Source organism: Crocodylus porosus, unplaced genomic scaffold (genome assembly GCF_001723895.1).
Source record: "Crocodylus porosus isolate Cpor-Errol unplaced genomic scaffold, CroPor_comp1, whole genome shotgun sequence".
NCBI lineage: Eukaryota > Metazoa > Chordata > Crocodylia > Crocodylidae > Crocodylus > Crocodylus porosus.
The window spans coordinates 6,740,337-6,751,712 of NW_017728939.1; the positions used below are offsets into that span (position 1 = coordinate 6,740,337).

An 11,376-nucleotide genomic window follows, 5' to 3' on the forward strand; every position below is an offset into this window, starting at 1 on the left:
GGGAGAGTTTTCACAGGAATTTTATATACAAAACCATCTGGATTTTGTGTGTATTTTCAATTCATTTCAATTCTTTTATTGCAAATAAATAAAATAATTTATTTGCAAATATCTAGTTGGTCTAATAAAAGATGTCACCTCCTCCACGAGTTTTCATTCAAGTCATTTCGCCATTACTGTTTTTAACCCACCTCTTGAACCTTTAATAGGTATGATAGGCTATCTCTATAGGGGGCAATGTCTGAACAGTCATCTTTTTCAATGACTTGTACAATATAGATAACACTGATCCACTGTTTTTGGGGAGCAACCCTGTATTTCCGGTAGGAACTACATGGGAAGAGCACGGCTATTCCCCACTTCCTCCCCTGTGCCCCCTTTTTTTTGTGAAATATGTGTTTTCTAAATTCATTTTGATAATTGTCTTCCAAGTGATGGAACAATTCATATTAGTTCTTTTAGCATGAATTACTTGCATTAAAGGATCTCTGTTTAAAGCAAGAGGGGCATAAATGAAATTAATTGCATCAATTATAATAAGGTGGCTGAGCTTGTGTTAGTTTTCCCATTATAAAGCCTGATTTTGAAAAGTCAGCGGTTTTGAAAGGAGCAAAAGAAATGCTCCGGGCTGGAAGTTGGAATGGAAGATCCTTTGAAGGGAAAAGACATGCACGTTGACAAGATGCTTATAGGATTGCTGGTGGGCTGTGGAGCCTTCTCATCTCTTCTGCTAGAGTGGAGAGGAAGGATGTAGCTACTGCACCGAATTGGCACGTGGAAGTGTTGGCTTCAATTTCTTGTTTGGCCACAGGTTTCTTGTATGACTTTGAACAAGTCATTTATGATTTGACAGGGGTGGCACCGATAGTAGGCACATACCTTAATCCAGAGACCAAAAGGGCCTATTCTTTCTATTTGTGAAACATCTGTTTAGATTTCCCTAAAAAAGTGAACATGTGAGGTTCTAGGCAGTCTGACACATGCTTAGGTTATGGCCAAACATCCCTTTTAACTTGGGTGACCCTGTTATTTTGAAAGAAATTGGGAACCAGGTAAGGAAATGCAGGATGGGGGATGACATGCACACATGCATGACCCAGCCCCCTCCTCTGGCCAGTCCTCCACCCCAGGAAGAGCAGTGCTCAGCCCAGCCCAGCCCAGCCCCCCCAGTCCCCATCAACGGAACTGAATCTCAGGAGGAAGTGGACTGGGGGTGCCCTCCCAATCTGGGACTTTTGCTTCAATTTTAGCCAACTGGCTGGGACAGCCTATGAAATCTGGGACTGTCCAAGCCAAACCGAGAGGTAAGGTCATCCTACTTTTAATTGCTTGAAAAAGAGATAGGGAGTTGCCCCTTCTGAGCACACAGGAGCTATTGTACTGTAACTGTTGGGTCTGCACGATCCTGTAGATTTAGAGTGAGTTCAATTGTGTAAACGACCCAGAATGAACCAGGATTCATTGCTATATTTTGCTACTCCTGTATTGCTACAAAAGCATGCAGACTCAACAGTTGCATTGTAACAGCATATGGAGGTGTCATTCAGTATCGATACGAGTGTTATGCCTGTTTATATCCTTACAACAAAATCCCAAGAGCATTAATCATTTGGTCATGAACATGGCTCGGCAACCACCTCCCACATACTGTTCTTTTCCACCCATTTATTGCTGCAAGAAGCACTGCCCTGGCCTGAAACAAACAATCCCCCCCCCGCCCCCAAAACAAACAAAAAAAAGAAGTGTAGCTCTTTTATAGTGGATCACATTGTGGGTGGTTGTTGGAGTACATCACCTGTGTTGTAAGGGCAGAAGCTTGTGAGTTCAAAAGCCAGTGATCGCAAGCCACAAATTCAGACACTAGGCCTAGGGACAGAAATTACACACAAACTGATGTAAGTGATTGGAAACTGGTTCAAATCTGTAACACAACAGAAGTTCAGTGTACATAAACTGCTTTCAAAATGGCCAAAACCAATTTAATATTAACTTGGATGGATGTAGTATCAAACATAACTGATTTAGCTGAAATCAGTTTGTTTAACTTCTGTCTCAGATTCCCTCCAGATTCAAGTTAACTCACAATCCTCCGGTATCCCTGGATGCCTTGCACCTCCCCTGCAAACCCCCCTCTTGCAGGATGGGTGAGCTAGCCTTTGCCCAAGCTGTCTGGTGTAGCAGAGAGGCACGGTGTCATGACCCCTGGCTTCTGGCCTGGACCACTGCGGGCATGTGACTCTATTTCCAGAATCGAAAGTGAATGTCTGTTCCCTTGCTTATTGGATCAATCTATGCAGCTTAGACTAACTGGTGAAGGCTGCATTGATTCAGCCTTGGGCTTTTTCACTGTCTGTGCTTAGCCTAGGGCTTTAACCAAGGATGCAGACAGGAATGAGAGACTAGGGGCTAGGTGGTATTTTCTGAACTGCCCAAGGGCACAGCAAGGTGGTCTGCTCTGAGCTTAGAAGGGCCAGTGTGAGTGGAGCCCTCTTCCTGAGGGATGACTCAGCCTAGGTCCCTGACTACTTGCAGCCGAGGCCTGGGATTGGCTCGGCTCCATTTGGGCCTGGGCCCTTTCCTCCCTGTAGCTGTGGGGTAACCTGCAGGGAGGAACTAGGTGCAGAAGCAGCAAAAGCAGGAGTCCATGGCCGTTCAGAGGATTTCCTACAGCCCTGGTTGGACTTTTGGTGCTCTGTGCTGACCAGCTGTGTCCTTCCCCTCCTGCCTCTCTCCCTCTCCCTCACCTTCACTGCAGACCTGCCCTCCTCCTCATCTCCCTTTGCTTCCCCTTCCTCTCAGCAGTTCCTCTCCTATTCCCTTTAGCTTCTCCTAACAAGCAGAAGTAGCTGCTGTTTTGCCTCTGCCTATTCTGACTGTGGCTCTATCCCATCCACCTTTCTGTGAATGTTTCATTTATTCAGACTGCAAACAGTTCGGGACACAGACTGCCTGCTACTCTGGGGCCATGTCTCTTCCACTTTGCAGCACCTGTGAAAGGGCCAGAGAGAAGCATGACCTGCCCGTGCCACCTCCCACACACTGTGCGTGCAGCAGACCTGGAAATGCAAAGGTGCCACGTCTCCAGATGACGGCTCCTGCAGCTGCTCTCAAGCATTCCTGAGACAGAGCACCCTTGTTTCTCTGCTCTGGGTGGAACTTCTCAGCCGCCGTCATCTAGGTTGAATGTATGTTGAGCAGTTGTCCTTGCACTTGTCACTCTAAGGCCGTTGTGGCTGGTTTGTTCTTGATTCCTGTGGTTGCATCCAGGCTGTGTCCGAGGCTCCATCAGTTCAGTGGTACCATCAGTGCAACGTAACCGCACAGTGGGTTACCATATTCCCCATTTCCAAAAAGAGGACACCTGGGGGGTAATAGGATCATGGGAAAGGGCAGGGATATACCCATGCCCTGCCCCTGCCCCTCACTCCAAGCCACAGCCCCCCCCAGCCCTGCTGTTGCCCATCACTCCCAGCCTGCACTACCTTGTCCCCCAGATTATGCTGATGCCCCTCACTCCCAACCCAGAGCCCCCTAGCCCTGCCTGTGTCCCGCGCCCCCAACCCACAGTCCCCCACCACCCTGGTGCCCCTCGCTCCCAAGCCTCAGCCCCTCCAACCCTGCCAGTGCCCCTAACTCCCAACTCGCAGCCCCTTGCCCCCTCCCCGCCCTGCTGTTGCCGCTCACTCCCAACCTGCAGCCTCTTGCCCCACCAAGCCCTGCCAGTGCCCCTCAATCCCAACCCATAGCCCCTGCCTGCCCCTGCTCTGCTGGTACCCCTCGCTCCCAACCTGCAGTCCCCCCCAACCCTGTTGGTACCCCTCACTTCTGACCCACAGCCCCTTGCCCTCACACAGCCCTGCTGGTGCTCCTTGCTCCTGACCTGCAGCCCCGTGCCCCCCCAGCCTTACTGCCCATGCAGCTCCCTGCTGCCCCTGAAGAACCCCCCACCCCCTTCCCCTGCTGGTCCCTCCGCTACCTCCCCACCCTGCTGCAGTCCCAGTGCTGGCAGAGATGCATGTCCATGCACACGCACACACACATACACACCTTGCCCCTGACCAAGTCCTCCAACCCCCACCCTATTGACTTTCCTGTCTGATCTGCAAATGAATGGGGAAGCTTAAAAGCATGTTGGGGCTTTTCTGGCAATGATTTTTCAGCAGAAATATTAGAAACTGAAATGCTTCATGGAAATGTACCAGTTTAGGTGAAACTTTCATTGAGGGAGGATTTCTTTTGTCGTGCGTCAGCTTTCTGGCCAGAGAAAGACCAAATTTTCCCAAAATAACCCATGTTCTGCTCCGTTCCATCACAGGTTTGAGGCTCATTCTTTTTTTACTGCGATTAAGGATTTTACTCTGCTTCCCATATCCCAGGTGAGTGCCATGGCTACAGGGCTCTCAAATTGGTCCCTAGTGGTGTCCCAATGATTGTTTAATTATTGATGCTAACTGGAACAGCTTTGCAGTGGGAAAATTCAGAGACACCTTCCCCAGAATAATAGCCTGTGTGTTTGAGGCACACACCTGGGACGTGGGTGACTTGGATTAAAGTCCTTTCTTTGCCTGGGGAGGAGCAGGCACTTCAGCCTATGCCACTCACGAGCCGGATGAGCCTTTTGAACAGTGGCACTTTCCCCCTCTCTGCTTTCATATGAAAGTTCAAAAGATCTCTGTTCAGATCCCAATGCTGAATAGGAAAGATTTTTCATGACTGATTTTTTTTCCCTTTCCCAGTTCTACTGAGTGCATGCTGTAAAGTGCTTTCAAATCTACGAGAGTTGACCATTAAATGTTATATAACTTTTCCTTCTACTGGCCATTTTTTAATTTTTTTTTTGCCATGCTGTCTATAGTTCTCTGGTTTATTTTGATCCAATTTTCTTTAATTAATGTTATGCCCTTTTTTGCAGCATCCCAGATACTCTTTGGGTGCTGAAAAACAACCTTTTTTTTTAAGTATTAATTTAAGCCAAAGAATACAAAGGTTCAACTTGATGCCATCTCTAATGTTGGATGCACTGCCCCTCTTCTGACCAAGACAATTAGGGGAGCAAGGAGGTAATGGAAACACAGCTGTGCTTGCTGTTGTAACAATAACAAGAAAACAAGAGTTTGTCTGAGCTGCATATTAATAATACTTAGGCCTTAATGATGTTTTGAATTTTCAAAGTACGTGGCCAATGTTAACTAATTAATTCTCACAGCCTTCCACTCCCTGCGAGGGATGGAGGGATTAACTGTATTTTACAGATGTGGGAAACGGAATCAGAATGAGGTTAAGAGACTAGCCCAAGGCCACAGAAAAGAATCAATATCAGAGCTACGATTAGAGGTTGAGTGTTTCTGGCTCCTGGTCCAGTGCTTAGACCATGGGGCCCCCTTCTTCTGCTGTCAGATCTATCCCCACCATTTCATTACTGTGATAGTACAAGATCAATCTCTATAACGGGTCCTTTGTCCCAAGGAGTGGCACAAAAGGGCTTGCAGATGCAAGGGGCTTCTGCTTTATGGCAGGATTCGTTTCTAAAATGAACTCGAGGCTGAAGGCACTGATGCAGTATCATCATGTCATGCCACGTCAGGACCATGCAAGTTTTCAGGATGAAGCACAGGGTGGCAGGAAGTAGGTTCTCGGTCTCTTCTTCCAGAACGCAGGGAATGTCCAGGCCTGACACTGCCCTGTATTGTGTATCCATGTCCCCCTGGGATATGCAGGAAAACCGGAGTGACTCTACTGACGGTGCAAAGTCCACATACATCCATATAGCTGCTCCCATTCAAGAATAAAGTTGCAGTTATAGACTAGACAGCCACAAAACTTGTGCTGGAGAGTATTTTTGTGAAGGGGTTTGACTTATGCCTACCAACTTCATGTATTCATTTGATTCACCCTTCCTTTCTTGGGTGTCCTTGTTTTAACGTGACCTCAGCTCTGAAGTTTCGCTATACTCATGCACTCTGATCAGCATAACTGGCTTAGTTTGCTCTGGTTTAGCAGCTGTTTTATTTCCTGAGTTCTAACGAAAAAGCAAGGTTGAGTTTATTCTGTGGACTATTGACTGGGGTCAGAAAACTGAGCAGAGAACATGAGCTCCTTGGGACAGGGCCATCTTTTTGTCCTCTGTTTGCACAGCTGTTAGCACAGTGAGCTCCTGATCCAGGCCTGCTGCTCCTAATTGCTATTAAAATATGAATAATAACCAGGGAAGGGGTGGAGTGGCTCATATAGGTACCTGTAGCAAAATAGCCAAACTAGCTGAGCTAAAGGAGAGAAATTTTCTAAGGAAAAATGCAGAACACCTGAAAGTGGCTGGTAAAAAGCAATTTTAATGCACAAGGGATACTTTTCAGGGTGTAAATAAGCAAGACACAACAGTGAGTTGCCAAAATCTATTGGCCAGCAGCAGACGGAGAGACTAGTTTCTAGCACTTTAAGTCTAAGCAGAGTGCAATGCATAGCACCACCATGGTCCCTGCCTAAGGAAGCCTTACTAGAATTGCTGGATCCTGGAGTGAAAGTAAGGAGAAGAAGAAAAGCCTGAGAATTTAAAATTGCAAGGCCTGAAAGTCATTGAGTTGAGGCAGAGGGGTAGGAGAGAAGGGTTATGAATATGTATACAGTGGCTCCCAGTGCAAATTAGAGGGGAGCCCAGGACATCAAGTTTGCATCAAAGTGAAGGGGCATTTAGATCTGGGGTCTTTGGTTTGACTGTCTTTCTACTATAACATATGTTTCTAGTCTAACATACACATTTCTGGTCTGTATTGCTAGAGTACTCACAAACCATTCTACTTTGAAGCAGCAGGTTGGGGGTGTTTCGGGTTCAAACTTGTTGAAATATTTTACCAAAATGAGGTCAAAGCCCTAAAGAACGATCAATGACAGGGCCTTGTCATTTTTCTCCCCCTTAATCCCTCTTGAATAACTTCAGACTTCAGCGTGGAATTCATATATCTGACTTCTTTTGGTAGGAATAAAATACTCCTTAAAATGTGCAATCCCAGAATATATATAAAAACCATAAGGGCTTGCATGTAAATGTCCTTTTGAAGCAAGTTTAAGAGCAGATTTGTTAATGTTTAACATCTTCATCAGTGTCATTCTTTGTAAATTTGCACTAATTAAGTCCAAAGGGACGAAATGATAGATTATGCATGTGTCGTGGTGCCAGAATGAATAAGCCAGTGATCAGTTTGCTTTTGGCATTTTTTTTCTGTGGTGTAAGATTTTCTGATTTTAATCAATTTCTGAAATACAGGTAAGTAATTAAACTTTTATACCAAGCTATCAGGGGACACCTTTTTATTTTAATTTTTTTTTTTTTATTCTTTGCTGCAAATGGACTACAGCCTACCCATTTTAGGGGCCCAATCCAAAATCCATTGAAAAGCAAAGGAGAGACTGCAAAGAAAAGCAAAGGAGAGTTAATTTCATAGTCTTTAAATAAAATCCTAGTGGAATTGTCTGAAGGAAAGAGTAAAGGCTGAATCGTACAGCCTGCTTGATGATATAAAAATCACAGGATGGAATAGGAGACGGTGGCTCTAGCTTCACCATTTGCTTTTGGGTTTCATTTCTCATCTGAAACATAACTCCTTTTTTATCTGTTATTCTAACCCCATTCTTCCCTTTGTTGAATCCTTCCATCAGTTCCCCCCCTTGTTTTTCCTTCATCGAATTCAAGGGGCCTTGCAGGTGCTGTGGAATTAAAAACAGAGACTCTTCAAACATGAAGCCGGACCTAATCCTTCGGAGATCAGAGGCTGACTTGCAAGCATTCACTTAGCTCGCGGGCTGGAAGATATTGGGTCTTGGTGGGTTCATGCAGCACACAAGCACCAAGGCCAGATATGGACATTACATTTTTCCTGCAGAAAACTGCAGGAACTGGTCTATGTCCCTAACAAAACAGAAGTTCAGCGCACATAGACTGCTTTAAAAATGGCAGCCCCCGGTCTAAGATTTGCTTCCCCTACCAAAGGGAGAAATGTGTGTTCAGTTCGCTACCGATCCCAACCACACCACTTACAGAAAACTATATAACTTCGATTGATCTCCGCCTTGGGCTTTTTGAATATCTGCATGTCAACCGAGAGACTGTCTGCAGCAGAAAGTGATGCCGTGTTACAGTTTAATACAATTTGACTGAGAATATCTTTAATATACCGCAGGCAGTAACACAGCCGTGTCGAATCTCTAACAGTAAACACAAGGCCAAACTCTGAGTGGATTTTTAATGGCTTTTTATTGATTAAAGTGGGGGGGGGGGACGTTCATCGAAACTGTAGCTAATTTTGGTCATTTTGTTGGAAATTTGACTGCAGGATAGAAATAATCACTGCTTCAAGCTTAGACATGGCTTATAAGTGTTGATGCTAATAAACCGATTAGCATATGTTTTTCCTTGGCATTGTAAAGCTGGGATGTTCCTTTGTAAGGCCACTTGATGTGGTAGTCATTTGGGCTAATTGGCTCAGGGATAACATTGGATTTCTGCAAGGAAGGTGCTCAGTTCCCCACAGGGCAGATGGGATTTGAACATGCCAGTTCTCAGCACTGTGCCTGTATTCGTCCTGCTCTGCTGGTTTTCTCCCTTTATTCTGAACAATCCTTCCAAAATAAGCAAGTCAAAATGACCTCTGGGGGTAGGTGCTTGTTTCCTATTGGACTTCTATCGGGATGGGGTTGGTCAACCCAGTTCAGCCTGTTTGAAGATTCCTAAACAGAGTGGAAAGTGCAAAGTCCCAAAAGTCAGATTTTGATTGCACCAAACTTCAGCTGATAGCTAAGATTTTCATTCCTTCATCCCGTCATACACATAGATGACGGGAAGTGAAAAGTGGTCCATCTGGGAAGGAAAAATCTGCAACCAACTTACAGGCTTGGTGCTAAGATAGCTAGCACCACATCCAAAAGGGACCTGGGGGTTATAATTGATTATAAAATGAATATGAGCCACCAATATGATGCTACAGTTAGCAGAGCAACCAATACACTGGCATGCATCAACCAATGCATCTCAAGCAAAATTAAGGAAGTTATTCTCCTGCTGTACTCGGCAGTGGTGAGGATACGGTGTCCAGATCTGGGCGCCGCACTTCAAGAAGGATGTGGAGAAGCTTGAGAGAGTGAAGAGAAGAGCCGCTCAGATGATTAGAGGCCAGAAGAGCAAGCCATATGAGGAAAGGCTGAAAGATATGGGATTGCTCAGCGTAGAAAAGAGAAGACTTCGGTGGGATTTGGTGGCAGCTTACAAATATATCAGCAGGAGCATCAGGGGCTTACAGATATATCAGCAGGAGCATCAGGGGCTTACAAATATATCAGCAGGAGTATCAGGGGCTAGGCGAGCAACTATTCACCAAAGTGCCCCAGAGGAAAACCAGGAGCAGCGGTCATAAACTCCTAGAAGAAGGTTTCAGAATGGATACAAGGAAAAGCTTCATGGTTCCTGTGACCAGACCCAGGAAGAGACTCCCAGTAGGGGTGGTGCAGGCACCTATCCTGGAGATCTCCAAAAGGAGACTGGACACACACCTTGCTGGGGCGATTTGACCCCAGCCGTCTTTCCTGCCCAGAGCAGGGGGGCCGGACCTAATGATTTCACGAGGTCCCTTCTGGCCTGAAATATCTGTGAATCTGCAAAGCCACAAAGCAAAACTTGCATCCAAATCTGGGACCAGAACTAGGGCTGTGGTTACTTTTTGGTATGGAGGTGTATGTGAATAGCTGTGTGTTTTCCTTTTGGCATTGAACAATCCCTAAAAAAAAGACGGATGAATGCTTGAAAGCAGAATTTTGAAAAAGAAAATAGCACCAAGTCCTCGCCCTTCTTTCCAAATACGACTATTTTTTAGTTTATATGATTAGAAACAGAGGCCTGTGGTTGACTAAATCCTGTATGATGTATCTGTTGGGATGTAAAGGTGTGAAGGAGATCTGAGTGTCATTATGCTCTTTTTAAGTTCTCCAGCAAAATCCACAGGGCTGGAGCTTTCAAGGAATTCAGACAGAAGGGATGTGAACGGAGACATTTAAAGCATTTAGGCCAAGGAGGGGAATGTGCTGTGGGACCAAGGAGCTGCTACTGTTTTCCCTCTGAAGGTGATAGCAAATGGTGACAGGGTGATAAAGCCGTCAGGGAGACCATGCAAGAGGCAACAAGCCGCAGTGCTGAAGCCTTCAGGTTGTCTGAAGATCACTCGAGCAGCTTGCCTGAAGGTCAGTCGTAACATTAGTTTTTGCCTTCCATCCAGCGTTCGCTCAGTGGCCCTGTTAATGTGTGTCCACTCAGACGTTTGTAAAAACTCAGTTTTCCTAAAGAGAAAGAGCAAATAGCGTTATCCTCAGGATGCAGGTGGATGCAGTGCTTAAAAGGAGCAATGTGGGCTTTAAACCTCAAGAGACTAGAAGGGCACACCACTTAAGACCAGTTTAAATGTCCTGGATTATTTCAGAAGCATACTGGGAAAACAGTACTGTTTCAAGCTGGTCCCCGTTGAACCATTTCAGTGTTATGTAGGGACACACAGGACTGTGTAGCCCACTGCTTGTGGTGACCAAGGGTCTGGGTGCTGTGGACCCTCTCCCTGCATCTCTGCAGGTCTCAGCCTCTGCGTTGAAAAGAGACTTGCCAGTCCAGCACCTTGCTAGAGCCCTGCTCTCTGGGGTTCACAGGCTCATTTGGGGTAGTATCTCCTCCACTGCCACTCCCACCCTTACCCTAAATGAGCCTGGAATCCTGCTGAGTGGGGTGCATTTCCTGCCATCGGATCCAGCCTGCCCCCCCCACTCCCATCCCAATGCACCTCAGCCTCAGGAGGGGCTAGAGGCAGAAGTTGCATATAAATTCATTGAAGTGGGTCAGAAACTGGTTTAAACCTGTAACAAAACAGAAGATCAGTGCATGTAAACCAGTTTTAAAATGGCTGAAACTGGTTTAAGATAAACCTGGCTGAATGTAGTATTAGACTTAACTGATTTAGCCTGATTGCATGCTTTGCAACCCTGGGCTGGACTGGTCTCTGCTGTCTGCTCCAGAGAGCAGGGCTGGCCCTGCCTCTGCTCCCTAGCTGGAGCAGTGAGGCCTGCCTCACTGTCCTCCAACCCCCAGGCAAACCCAGTCTGGGGCCAGGGAGGGGGGTTATGCTTACCTTCCCCCAAGGTACACTAATGCCAGGAGCCTGGGCAACAAGCAGGACGAGCTCGTCCTCCTGCTCAGTGCAAAGAAATATGGTGTCATTGGGATAACGGAGACCTGGTGGGACTCCACCCATGACTGGACCACAGGTATAGAGGGCTATACCCTGTACAGGAGGGATCGTGTTGACAAAAGGGGCGGGGGTGTAGCTCTCTATGTCAAGGAAAGCTACA

At 46.3% G+C, this 11,376-nt stretch overlaps 1 protein-coding gene and 1 long non-coding RNA gene across 5 annotated transcripts in view; both read left to right on the top strand.

Moving 5' to 3' along the window:
• Window positions 1-11,376, top strand: part of CSMD2 (CUB and Sushi multiple domains 2) — a 640,139-nt gene that overhangs the window by 257,959 nt on the left and 370,804 nt on the right. The window lies entirely within an intron of this gene.
• Window positions 6,965-8,410, top strand: LOC109318480. Its single transcript, XR_002103260.1, has 2 exons — window positions 6,965-7,261; window positions 7,688-8,410. It is a non-coding gene; the product is annotated as an uncharacterized LOC109318480 (long non-coding RNA).